The following is a 13,611-nucleotide window of genomic DNA, read 5'->3' on the forward strand; positions in this document are numbered from 1 at the left end:
CTCCGAGAGGTGAACCATGCACTTGCTGAATGAGTAAATGGTGCCCAACGCCCAAGAATGCTATTCTGATAGCAGGAGCGGACATCAGGAACCTTCTCTCCAGCTCACTCAATGGTCATGACCCAGTGATGACCAGAATACAGCTCAGTGTTGCTCACTGGTTAATTATCTGATCTGCTAGATCATTCCCACCAACACATGAATGTTTTCTACAGGCTGGAGAGTCCTACTGAATCTCTGTGAGCCAAGGTTCTGCGGTGCTGGGAGCTGGCACCTGCCACAGGCAGCGAGCCTAGGGGGTGCTCTGGGCTCCCAGCTGCATCTGTGCTCGCTTGCTCAGGGAAGGGACACAGCAGGCTGGGCAGGGTCCCGCTATGTATATCAAGCATGAGTTCTAAATTACACTCCATTCTCCACAGCCCCAAGAGACCCCAGTCACCCAACCATGGTCTGCACTCTTGATTCAAGTTTTTATTTAAAGAAATTCTATTGATAAGCTTTTGCTATTTCTGCCTCAGTCTTCTGGAAAATGTACAAAACAGAAAATCACATATCTTCAAAGCTCTGGGGCCTTAAGTGATGGAGATAAGCAATAATCTCTCTTGTTCCATTCTTAATCAGCTGAATTAATTTGAATACTCCTTTTCATTTGGGCATGATGGTCATGAGCATTGCAAGTGTAACCATCTTCAACCCTTCTTAATAGCATAATGTTTGGGATTTTTCAAAAGAGAAAAAACTTTGGTGGGCTTCTTCTACATCATTCATATTCAGCACCTATTCTGATTCTTCCTCCTTTCTTCTTGTCTTTTGGAAATATCAGTGTCCTCTCTTTTTAGTGAATTTAAAGTCACCAAAAAATGTTGCATCTAAGATAATCTTTATCCTCAAACACATTTATCAAAATGAATGTGCTAAAGAGTCAAAATTATACACAATAGAAAACATTAGCCCAGGGGGCACCTGGGTGGCTCAGTGGGTTAAAGCCTCTGCCTTTAGCTCAGGTCATGATCCCAGGGTCCTGGGATCAAGCCCCGCATCGGGCTCTCTGCTCATCAGGGAGCCTGCTTCCTCCTCTCTGCCTGCCTCTCTGCCTACTTGTAATCTCTGTCTGTCAAATAAATAAATAAAATCTTTTTTAAAAAATTAGCTCAGAATACTTACTTCCTTTTCATTTTGTAGGTTCTTAGCTTAGTAATTTTTGGTGTTTTCAGTTTATCACAGACCCTCAGCTTGAGCTCCATGTGGGCATATAAAAGACTAAACCTGAAAGTTCAGGTTAAAATTCTTATTTGGGAACCTACGTTAACTGGATTAACCATTGACATTGCTCAAGTAAATTGGGTAAATACCATCCTGCCCCACCTCTCTGCCCCAGTCCCAGACATTTCTGTCTCTGTGTCTTCCTTAGGCTCTTCATTTTCTCATGTGTGAATTAACTTGCATCTATCCAGGACAGAGAGGACAAGATGGAAAGGGAGAATATAGAAGTTCAGCCCAAGTTGCTGCTCTGTTCCTCTGTGTGTTGGTGGGCTTGGGGGTGGGGGTGGGGTGGGGGGTTCCTCATGATTTAATTTGTGAGAAAGAATGGACAAACACTGAAAGGCAATGTCCTTTCAAAATGTTTGTGCTTCAGATAGCTTCCTGATTGTCAGCTGTAACTAGGGTAGAGGGATGGAAGAGCCCTTGGTGAGGGGATCACAAACAGACCAGGCTCGGCCACTCACTGCTGACAAAAGCCAAAGGCAGAAAGAGGAGTAGTGGCGAAATAAGAAGGCATTTATTTCAGTGAGGCCAACACTGGGAGGACTGTAGACTAACATCTCAAGACCATCTCCAAAGTGCTGAAAACACATCCAGGTTTACATAAGGAAAGCATGGAACAAAGGCTGGTGGTACGTGTAGGTGGAAAATAAAGGTCAGTTTGGTCATTGTCATGGGGTTGGTCATGGGGGCCTTCCTGGCTCAGGGAAGTCTTTACCACTTGAGGGAATAGTTTCAGTTCCCATAGAGGGGGCTTTACCCACAGGGTCTTTTGCCTGAGTTAAGAGATAAGCTAGAAAGAAGAAGTTAATCAATTAGGAAGTACAGACTGAGGTCAATATGGAGGAAACTGAGGTCTTCTTTTATATTTATATGTAAGAGATATGTGGAGTTACATGCAATATATATGGCTGTCTGGCATTTAATGGGGTAGATATGGCTATTTGGAATTTAATGGAGTATACATGGTATCTGGAATTTAATGGGGTGTAGGTGACTATCTGGAATTTAATTGCATATATTTGGCTATTTGGAGTTTAATGGGGTATACGTGGCTATCTGGAGTTTAATGGCATATATATGGCTGCCTGGGGTTTAATGGGTTATATGTGACCGTCTGGGGCTTTGTGGGGTATATGGTGGTGGGGTGTCAGGAGAAAGGAGAGAAAACAGATCTGGGGACTCAAAGCCTGCTGTAGGTGTAGGGGGAGAGGGAGAGGAGGACAGGAATGTGCATAGACATGTGAACATGTGTCGGAATGATGCAGGAGTATCCATGCCTGTGGCCAACTCAGTAGGGGGTCCTTGGGTGAACAAGACTTGATTAATGGAATTTTAATGCTAATTTAGTTTTTTGGTGCTCCAGTTGCCAAAGGCCTTGGTTGTTCTAATAGAAGCAAGTTTCCTTCTCTAAAAAGGAGAAAACGATGATTTTACAGATTCCAGCTGGTGTTTCTCAGGGTAGGAAGTCAAAAGCCAGGTGTGTGTGTGTCGGGGCGGGCTGCAGAGGGGGTTAACCTGCGCAGCGCAGCGCCGACATCTCAGTGCTGGGAGAGGCCTCTAGATGGTGCAGGTGAGTCCGCAGTGAGGGAAAGCCCCTCTTCAGGGACCCAGTTCGCACACTCGCAGACGGGACGGAGCAGTCAAGGAAGAGTTCCCGGACAGCCCTTTGGAGTAGAAGGAAAGTGGGGCCAGCCAAAGAGCAGTGCCTCGCCTCAGGCAGCTCTGCGGTCCTCCTGCGACGCTTGGCCACCTGCTGCTCAGAGCGCTGCCTGACGGCCATCTGGGAAACCTGGTGGCCCCGCACAGGTTCTGCCTGCCTTTCTCCACAGACCGTCTTCTGCTGGGATTAGAAACTGACCCGCCAGCAGGTCCAGGTAAGTCTCGGTCCTTCTCTTTGGGTTTCCTAAACTCTTTAGCTGTTGGAGACAGAGGTGTCATGGGCTGAGAAATGGCCTGAGTGCATTTTTGAAATGCACGTCATTTTTGGGTTGCGTTTGAACAAGCTTTACCAATTACTGTGCATCTGCACTACCAGTTCTAAGACCTGAGATTGTTCCTTTGTTTTCAGGAAAACATTAGAAACCCCACTTTGCTCCTGGTTGCACATTTGGTTAGTGAGTCAAATTCTCTGCGTGTTTAGCTGGCTTTAAGATTTTGGCTACCAAGTCCACAGGGGTCTCCGGAGAACATGAACAGTATGTTTCCGAGGTTTGCCCCGAGCCTGTCTCACGGGGAACACAGGCAGCTGCTGGGATTTAGCTGCATACCTGCGTCTCCCCTGAGTTACCTGCAGTGCGCTAAGAGACCTTCCCGGTGCAATTTTGTATCAAGTCTGAGACCCAATGTCTCAGATGTCTCCGTTTGGGGTGCACAGTGGGAGATGTATGTATTTCTGATGACTGAGGCATTTATTTACGGTCAAGAGGCTCTCCTGGGTGCTCTGACACACCAAGGAGGAGTTTGGGTCCTGCACAGGAGCCTGCTCTGATTCCCTGACATCCTTTAGCAACCGCTCCTGAGCTGCGGGGGCGGGAGGGGTTAGGGCCCGGCAGAAGGGGATCACTGAGTGGGAGGGTGGCTGATGGCGATCCAAGAGGGACAGTTAAAACAATAAGTGATGGGATAGCAGAGCAGAAGCCCATCAGCAGGGGCATTCCAGAGTTGGTGGGACGCAGGGTACAAGAAGGCTGGCGGGAAGGACAGACAGCAGAGGCTGACCCGCCTTCTCTGCTGTCCAGCTAGCCACTACTCTGTTCTGAGGTTGCATATCTGAGACACTCCCTAAGAATGAAACGGCAGCTAATTCAGAATATTAACAGGGTCAAAAGACATAATGGACTAAGGAGAAAGGAATCAATTCATATAGCTAAATAGAGACTATTCCTTGCCTGACTTGGTGCTCTGACATTTCAAAGGTAAAGCCATTTAAAGTTACTTTTTGACAAAGCCCACCAAAAAGAGAGTTACTCATCCAAGTTGGGATGTTCCCATTTGGCCTGGTGATTGCCCATGTGTCCACTTCCCCAGTGGAGGAGAAGACTGGGGGCCCTGCTCTGGGCTGGGTCAGCTTTCTCCCCATCCTTCCATGAGCCAGGCTGTACACAGGAATATTGATTTGTGATGGCACAGTGGAAGGGTAATCCTGGAAGCACATGCCTTGGGGAGGAAAAAGTAAATAGAATCTCCCTGAAATGTTTGGTTTTCACTCTCTGGCCACTACTTGATTTCTAAAAGTAAACAGATTTTCATTTTGTTGAAGATCCATATTCGCAAAGCTCAGAAGTGTCTGTCTTAAGCATCAGCATGTCCCCATAGCCAGCAGAGCACCTGCCACAGGAAGCAGCCCCATGTTGGCTCGGGGAAGTGAAGACAGACCTGGCCTTACCTCCTATTTCACACCTTACAAACCAGATTGACTCTTTTCACTGGGGAGCATCCTCTTATCAAAGCTCCTTAGATCCCAGAAGACCACAGTTAGAAGCCAGGTCATTCGAGTCTCCTCTCTGTGTCCGGCTGAGTAAGTATTGTGGTCTCTAAAAAAATGAAATTCATTCTCGAGGAATTGCCCAGGAGCCCAGCTGCAAAGACTCAAGCAGATCTGAAATTCAAACACAAGCTATAAACAGGATGGCATGTGTGAAGCCAGCCTGGTGCTTCCGTGGCTCAGCCTCTCCCATCGCCTTCCTTCCCCAGGCCTGCTGAACATCCTGCCTGCACGCCTCCCAGCAACTTTCCTCCAGGGCCTGGTTTGCCCAATTATCCCAGAGGACACCTGCCTACTCTCCTCTTTGATGCTGTGTGAGGCTCTGCCTAGGTGATTCCACACACCCCCCCCCATAGTATCATTAATTAACTTACATTAAGCTCACTTAGCACATTAGGTCAATTAGGAAACTGAGGCCCCAGGCCTGTCTCAGAGAGGGCTGCCCATCCCAGCGGGTCACGCAATCCATCCTGAAGTCACGTACCAGGGAAGGACTTTGATGCAATCTCCAATTATTATTTGCCAAAAGAGTGAAGAAGGGACGATACGCTAATTTCCCATCGCTTCACTTCTGCCCTACATTTCTAGATCATTTGCAAAAGTGTTTCCATGCATTTCTTCCCTATTTTCCAAACAAGGAAATGGAGCCTTAGAAAAGTTAAGTAGCCTGCCCAACCGCATATGGTCGATAATGACTGTGATGCCAACACTAACCCAGGGCATAATGTTGTGTAACTTGTAATTTGGAGGGGCGGGACTAGAACCTCTGTCCCCTGAGTCTGTGGTGGACACACTTGCCTCTGTAAGGACATGTGGCAAAGGTTCTGGGACAACCTTCCCAGATAAAACCTGATAAAACTGAGGGTAGCAAGAGCAAACTTCTGCTCTTTTTGGAGCTAGCCCTCACACCACACTGTTGGCTGGCCTCCCATCATTATCAGAGGCAGGACCAAGGAGGAAGTAGTCTAGGCTCCATTCTCTTGGGCTGTCCCCATGAAGGCTCAGTAGTAGAGGAGATCCTGGTGCGGGAAATACCAAGTTGCTCTTTGTATATAGTGCAAACAGTGTCGAATAAGGTGACTCCGTCCAGGAACTAAGAGAAATTGCAAATGGCTTTTAGGGTTCAGGCATCCCAATGATTTCTTGGCCTCTGTTAGTACAAATGAGACTGGACTCTAGTTTTTCACTGTTGTCTGTCGTGAGGTCATCAGAGAGAAGTGCCCAATGTGGGTAACCTGCATAATTAAAACCAAGGAAAAAACTTTGCCCTGGGTCTTAGCATCAGAGTGGGCCACTCATTTGCTGGTAAATAAGGGATCCTACAACCCAAGGTGTCTTCAGTCCTTCCATAGGACATAGTGGGCACTCAGCAAAAGTGCTGTTGACCTTTGAACAATGAAGGTTTGAATTGTGCAGGCCCACTTATATGCAGACTTTTCTTTTTTATAAATACAACACAGTATTTATACAGTAAGTGTGTTTTTTCTTCCGTAGGATTTTCTTAATAACATTTCCTTTTCTCTAGCTTACTTTACTATAAGACTATGATGTATAATACATATAACATAAAAAATGTGCATTAATCAACTGTTTATGTTACTGGTAAAGCTTCTGGTCAACCATTAGTAGTTAATTTTTGGTGAATTGAAAGTTCTCCATGGAATTTTGATGGCTCAAGGGTTGGCCTTCCTAACACCCACATTGTTCAAGGGTCAGCTGTATGTCCATGAATGAATGAATAAGATCCTTCCAAGAAAGGCCACCAGTTGCTCCAATCACACAATGGGGAGCAAGGGGTGCCTAACGTCAAAGTGTACCCCAAGTCAACAAGCAAATCATTACCAGTAGGCAGAGCTACCCTCTCTGGGTACAGAAATGCGTGTTATTTCTCAAAGGGTAGGTGCCCCAGGTGTCAAACACACTGTTTGGCTACAAGGTGAAACAGACACAAGCTGGCAAGGCTGGAGGACCTATCTCCAGGTTCTGCCCAGGCCTCCCCCAGAAAGGCCCAGGAGTCTGTATGCACAGTTTCCCACATAACCTGGAGGCCTTTGTTTTCCATTCTGACAAATCAAATCACTGTGCAAAGCAGATGGGTGGTAATGAGCTTTACATAGGGAAAGGCCCTTATGTTGATATCCACAGCTGTACCACCCACCAAGCCAGTTACTTCCCAAGATGGGAAATCAGACTGTGCTCTGCACGTGGTTGGAAGGTGCCCTGGTGTGTGAGTCCCGACAGAATCAGCAGACAGAGCCAGAACAGCCACAGTGGTGTTGTCATTACTCATAGTAGCAGGACCTAAGGTGCATGGAAGCCAAGCTTAGCTGTGGTGTTTCTAGATCCTTTAAGAATGGCACTGTTAAATGATACCATCCAGTAGCTGTGTACAAGCAATTAAAAGGTGAGCCTAAATACTGAAATAAGATATTAGTCTCTTGAAAATAATAGGGAGATAATTCTGCCAACAACACCGTAATCCTGACAAAAGGTGCTTTCTTAGGAGATAAAGAAAGACATGCAGATCTAGACTACAGATGAGAAATGGCAGGCAGTGGGGCGGGGGGCAGTGTCAGAGTTTTGACAACTGTCAGACCATTACAAATCTTTTCTGTTGAAGTTTCCATCCTGCCATAGTTCTAGTTCCGTATTTCTTAAATGCCAGGTACAGAAGAGAGAAGAAGGTAGAATTTCATGTTGGTTTTAATATATACATTCTTTCAGCGAATCTTTTCTGAGCACCTGCTTCATGGCAGGCACTTGATAGGGACACAGTGATGCAGTGTTACTGTGCCTGGGTGAGGACAGCAGATGTTCTGTTTTGTGGAACTTACATTCTAACGTGGAAAAAGAAGCCATAATACATTAATATGGATGGAGTTTTGGGTAAATCCAGGGCCATGAAGAAACAAGTAAGCAGGGGGAGCAGAGAGAAGGCCCTGGGGAAGGGGACCCCTTAACAAGATGTTATCTGGGTGAAACCCTAAGTGAAGTGAGGGAGAGAACCAAGGGGAGGCGCTGGGGATGAACTCAAGACGTGCCAGCACCAGCAGGAAGTCAATGTGATGACAGCAGAGGAAAAGGTGGGAAGAACAGGAGATGAGAGAAGAGAGCCAGGAGTCAGAGGATGTCAGGCTAGAGGCTGTGGTAAGAAGTCGGGGCTTTCACTGAGGGAGGTGGGAAGGCAAAGAAAACCATGTATTAATTCGGGCTGAAGTATTCACACCCCATGCCATTTGGGGACCATCAGTGCCCACAGCACCCTAGGTGGGACATTGTGAAACCCACGCCCACGTGCCATGAGTCTGGTCTCCAGCTGTGCTCTTCTTGAGAGGGCTGGTCTGGCTCATGTATAGACCAAGGTAGGACAGATCCCTTTCAACCCAACATCTGCTCCCTTTGCAATTAACAAAGGACAGAGGGGCCCTTCCTGAGAAATTTTTAAAGATACTAACTTGAAACACGTGCTTACTTTTCTTTACAATCTCAAACTCGAAAGAAAACACTGAACATGGGCGCCTGGGTGGCTCAGTGGGTTAAGCCGCTGCCTTTGGCTCAGGTCATGATCTCAGGGTCCTGGGATGGAGCCCCGCATCGGGCTCTCTGCTCAGCAGGGAGCCTGCTTCCCTCTCTCTCTCTCTCTCTCTCTCTCTCTCTCTCTCTCTCTGCCTGCCTCTCCATCTACTTGTGATCTCTCTCTCTCTGTCAAATAAATAAATAAATAATCTTAAAAAAAAAAAGAAGAAGAAGAAAAGAAAACACTGAACATTCCCATAGAGTCCCACATTGCCTCCTACCCTTTCGCACCCTCCCTGATCCTGGTGCAGCCAGCCCCAGGTCAGTTCCACTCACCCATTTCTCACTTGGAGAGATGAAGAGACACTTCCCAGCACTGGGAAAGATGGAGTTGGACGGGCAGAGCAGCTCTCATAGCGAAGCCCAGTGCCCTGACATCCAGTTAGGAAGCCTCCTCTCCCAGGATGCTGTGGAGGAACTAATTGAGAGATCAATTTCACAGCCAGTTTGGCATGCCAGAGCTATTCTTGTCCATTGCACACAGCCCTAGGAGTTTGGGAGAACCCTAGCTGCTCGGCCCCATGCAGCAGCAGGTGGCTCGCCAGCACCTGGCAAATTTGAGTTCCTTCCAAGTAATAGGGCTGTGGAGAAGGATGAGGGTGAGAGGTCAGCCTAGAGGAAAGAGATCCCATTGCAGGGAAGCCCAGAGCACTGAGGGCACATGCATGGGTCATGAGGGAAGAGGTCGGGGTGGACTCAGGGGTGTGGCATTTGGCCAAGCTCCTGAAACTATGTACGGGGCAAGGGGTGGGGGGCCTAGACCGCAGAGGACGGTCAGATGGGATGCACACGTCTGCTGCTTTGGCTGATTTTGTTTACCCGGCAAATATGGTTTTATGGCTTAATATTTTGATTGAGGTTTTTTGTTCTTGCATAACAAATATTACCTCTGGCCCAGAAAAACTGTAATCCTTAAAAATCCTGGAATGCACCACACTTGCTTAAAAGCACCTCAGAGGACTTTCAAGGTTCGTTTTCTTTAAGATTTAGTCCTTAATAACGGCTAGAAATGGCTGTTCCTAAACCCTCCTGTCCGTAATGAAGAAAATCCTTGAGAATGGACACTTTGGGGATGTGGCTGTTCAATGCTCCCCCCACCCCCCGCCACCTCCACAGAAAGCCGGCATCTCTACAGAGGAGGGGCTGGGCAGCTGGCTGGGTGGCACTGGTACATGGTACAGGGCGACTAGGCATGAGGGGATTTGCGGAGTGGTCTTCTGCTTGATGGATTCCTCCCTGGGTGATAAAGTCTTCAGTAAGTATCATTTAAGTTAGAAGACTTTAAAGCAATTCTGGAAGAACCCCTTTCAGGGTTTAGCTCATCCTTGCAGAGACTGGGGGAGAGAGACCCATCCACGCAGCAGACGTCTGATCTATCCCGGTGGCCTCTGGCAGAGACCAGCTCTGTTCCTACGACCACTGTGATGTGAGCAATTGCCTTGGTCCCCCTCCAGCACTCATTTAAGCAATTTCGCTCCTCATTTTATGGACAGAAGAAACCAAGACAGGGACATGCCAGTGACTTGGGACGCTTGGTTTTGAGTCAAGTCTGCAAACCAAGAGACCCAGTTTCCGCCACCATCGCTGCCAGTCAGTTTCCAACGTGAGTTTTCCACATGAAATTCATTATCCAAACAGACCACACACAGCTCTCTGACTTGACTTCTACAATTGGCGTGTGTGAGGGAAGAGGCGCTTCAGAATATTATTACCCTGATGATTATCACAGTTGTTGCTTTTGAAGGCAAATATTTATTTTGTGAGGATTGCAAAACTAAGAATAGTAGAATGTGGGGCTCCTCCTTATGTTTACAGAATAAACAGAACTGAGACACCGACAAATGCTATGTCCCCTGTTCTCGGAGCACCCAGCTATTCACCTCCTGCTTATAAAAAAAATGAAATAAAAGCAGGGGCCTCTGGAAAAGCAGGTATCTGTCGGGCTGAGCATCCTTCTGCCCACCCCACGGGGCTCCAGTCAGGAGGATGCAGGCTCTCTGCGGGTGCAGTGGCTGATGGGTTTGGGGGACATCTGTCCTGTTCACCCCGGTGGCCTGAACAACACTTCTCCAGGGTCTCCCTGGAGGTTTTCCTTGTGAAATTAGAGCGGCCACTGCATTTGCCATAGAATACCAGGCTGCAGATTTTGCTAGAGGTTTTGTAAGAAGAGCTAAAAGAAATGGAAGACCTGGCCCCTGTTCTTAGGGCATACAGTACCGAAAGGAAGAAGTAGGACAAACAGCCTATTCACACAAACAGAAAGACAGATTGATGTAAGAAATAGAAAAAAAGCAGCACTGGCCACGCTGCCTTGCATCATTCAGTGTAGGTCTCTGGTGTTGGGCTGCGTGCTGCTCTCTGAGGCAGGAGCACAGCTCCGTGGGGAGCATCCCAGAGCCTGTAGCACCGGGGATGTACCTGCCTCACACATAGTAGACACTCAGTTAATGTTTATATAAACCAGCCTTTATGAACACTTACTACTTTCACATTTGCATTTTATTTAATCTGTGTAACAATCCTGGAAGTTTGAAATTATCATCAAGGTGTCACAAATGTGTAAGAGAGGTGAGGTGACTTGCCCCGGAGCTCCCTCCTGGTAAGTGGCAGCATTTCAGCTGAGGTTCACAGACATCAACTTAGTGTCTTTTCCATGGGTTCCTTCAGAGATCAGGTCTGGGGTAGCTTGCTGCAAATTTGATTGAAATTTAACTTTATATCATAATCCTTTCAGGGGTGGGGCATGATTTTTCTTTGTCTAGATGTCTAGAACCCTAGACATCTCTGAGTTCCCCAGATCTCTTTTTTGGCAGGGGAGAGAGAGAGTGGTGGGGAGGGACAGAGAGAAGAGAGAGAGAATCCCAAGCAGGCTTCACGCCTAGCATGGAGCCTGAGCCAAGGCTCGATCTCATGACCCTGAGATCATGACTTGAGTTGAAATCAAGAGTCAGTCACTCAGGGGGTGCCTGGGTGGCTCAGTGGATTAAGCCTCTGCCTTTGGCTCAGGTCATGATCTCAGGGTTCTGGGATTGAGCCCCACATCGGGCTCTCTGCTCAGCAGGGAGGCTGCTTTCCCCTCTCTCTCTGCCTACTTGTGGTCTCTGTCTGTCAAATAAATAAATAAAATCTTAAAAAAAAAAAAAAAAAGAGGGTCAGTCACTCAATGACTGAGCCACCCAGGTGCCCCTCCCCAAATCCTTTGCAGTAGCCCTGTGTATATGTTATTTAGGGCAGCAGGATGCTGGGAACTGAGCAGAAAACAGAACCTCTCTTTCCATCCCCCAAGAGCAAGAGTAAACAAGGCAGCCAATGTCCTCACAATGGCAATGTTAGAACTGCACAAGACCCAAGACAAGTCAGATCCCACATCAACTTCAGAGGCCTTTCTTCCCTGATATTGGGCTGGACATGTCCTGTTGGGGTCAGACAGCAGTGGGCACACCATGGGAGGTGGACATAGCCACAGGAGGTGGCATGACTCAAGAAAGGATGCTGAGGCCAGGGGTTATGTGGAAGTGTGGGTCAGAGTGAGAGGGAGACATGGGCCCAAGTCCTGGCTCCTCCATGGGCTAATGATGAGATGGGACTGGTCGTCGGGGAACTATGGCCTACCGGTTACCCTGAGAAGGATAACAATACCCAGCTCATGCGATCTCTGTGCGGATTTAAGTGAGGTGAGGCAGGCAAAGCTCTGAGAACAGGACAGGGCACCTGTTAAGTCCTGCCGATAGTCTGCATGCTCTCATGGGCTGAACTTAATACATCAGCTAGACCTTGACTTTATTGGTCACTCACAGTGGTTTGGGGAAGGTCAAGGCCATCTGAGATGTCCATCTTTCCCTGGAATAATCTATCAGTTTGGCCAGGATCCAGAATAGCCCTGGGACCTGCAGTTTAGGTGCAGCTACACAGAGGACAGGGAAGAGTCTATGACCCCGTGGAGCATGGTATCTGGTTGGTCCCCCTGACGGCACTGGGGCCACTGCAGCCTCCCTGCTGCTCCTCACACATGCCACAAGGTGCTGCATTGCTGTTGCTTCTGCCCAGAATGTTCTTACCCAGGATCTTTGTGTCCTGTACATCCCCTTCCGGTCTCTGCTAACAAGGCACCTGATCCCAGAAACCCTCCCCAGCCCCACTCAGAATCAAAAAGTGGCTCCCACCTCCAAACTCCTGTTTCTTAGCGTTGGTCACTAGAGGACTCCTTATACACACAGTGTAACCTAGGGATCATCATATGGATGTGAGCCTAGGACTTGGTGGGCAATCAAGTTTAGAGTCTCATTTAGAAACCCGGGTGGCTGCTGAGACCAGACAGGCGTGCCCGCCAACCTGGGGATGGGAATTTCCTCCCCGGCTCCTGACAGCCTCCCAAGGCAGGTTTCACTATGCCCATCCCTGCTGCGGTTTCAAGATGGGACTCTCGGGAGACTTCCTGGGAGCCTCTCACTGCAGCTCCGTATGGAATCAGTGAAGCAAGTAGAGGAAAGGATGGACCACGCGGAGGTGGAAGATCTACTAGGAGGCTTGGCCGCTGTTGAGTTTCCTTCCCATGAGGAATTCCTAAAGCAGTGAGTGTCCCATGCCCCACCCACACCCCTGTCCCCACGCAACCTACAGTGGCCGGCGCAGCTCTGCACAGGGGTGGGCACAGTCATGCACACACAGAGCAGGCGTGGGGGGCGAGTTACCACACTCTGTTACAGGTCGGGGGGCTTCAGTCTCCTCCCCACCCCACCCCCGCCTGCCTCCCTAAGTGCGTAGTCAGGGGCCCATTAGGAAACACAGAAGGTCAAGGTAAAAACACTTCACTCAAGGGGCCAGTCATCCTCTGAGAGCCGTGCAGAAGGGTCGACAGCTTTGCCTCCCCGTACACCCCGAACTGTCCTTTCACCTGTTGGCAGCCACCGTCTGAAATCCGCCGGGGCCCTCCACCTGTCTTCAGTTCCTGCCCTAATGCCTCTAACCCTGGGTGGCGTGGCGGCGTCCGGCCCTCAGCAGCCTTGCTACTGGAACTCTCCCCATCTCCTGGGCCTTCTTTCCGTCCTTTCCTTCTCTTGTTCCTCATTCATCCTGCTTTGGCTAAACAGCTCTACCGCAGTGTGTGGTCCCTGCATCCAAATGACCAGGTGGGCAGGCTTTACCATCTCTGCTCCCCAGTCCCTGGCACCGTCCTCAGCGGCTCCGGAGTTGCACGTGGGGCGTGTGTGTGTGTGCGCAGTGCATCAACCAGAAGAGCTCAGGATGAGGCCGGGACGGGGCTGGGGTTGTGGAGGAGTGAGGGG

The 13,611-nt window shown here is 48.7% G+C and overlaps 1 protein-coding gene across 3 annotated transcripts in view; it reads left to right on the top strand.

The window, feature by feature from the left end:
* The first annotated feature begins 2,843 nt into the window (after positions 1-2,843).
* The window catches only part of EDAR (ectodysplasin A receptor), a 92,214-nt gene continuing 81,446 nt past the window's right edge, over positions 2,844-13,611 (top strand). For 2 of the 3 annotated variants that reach the window (XM_059134273.1, XM_059134274.1), the window contains exon 1: positions 2,844-3,140. The gene's annotated coding sequence lies outside the window, so the exon portion shown is untranslated. The remainder of the gene's footprint in view (positions 3,141-13,611) is intronic. The other variant, XM_059134272.1, reaches the window with a different exon arrangement.

The sequence above is a fragment of the Mustela lutreola genome, chromosome 9 (genome assembly GCF_030435805.1).
Source record: "Mustela lutreola isolate mMusLut2 chromosome 9, mMusLut2.pri, whole genome shotgun sequence".
NCBI classification, from domain to species: Eukaryota; Metazoa; Chordata; class Mammalia; order Carnivora; family Mustelidae; genus Mustela; species Mustela lutreola.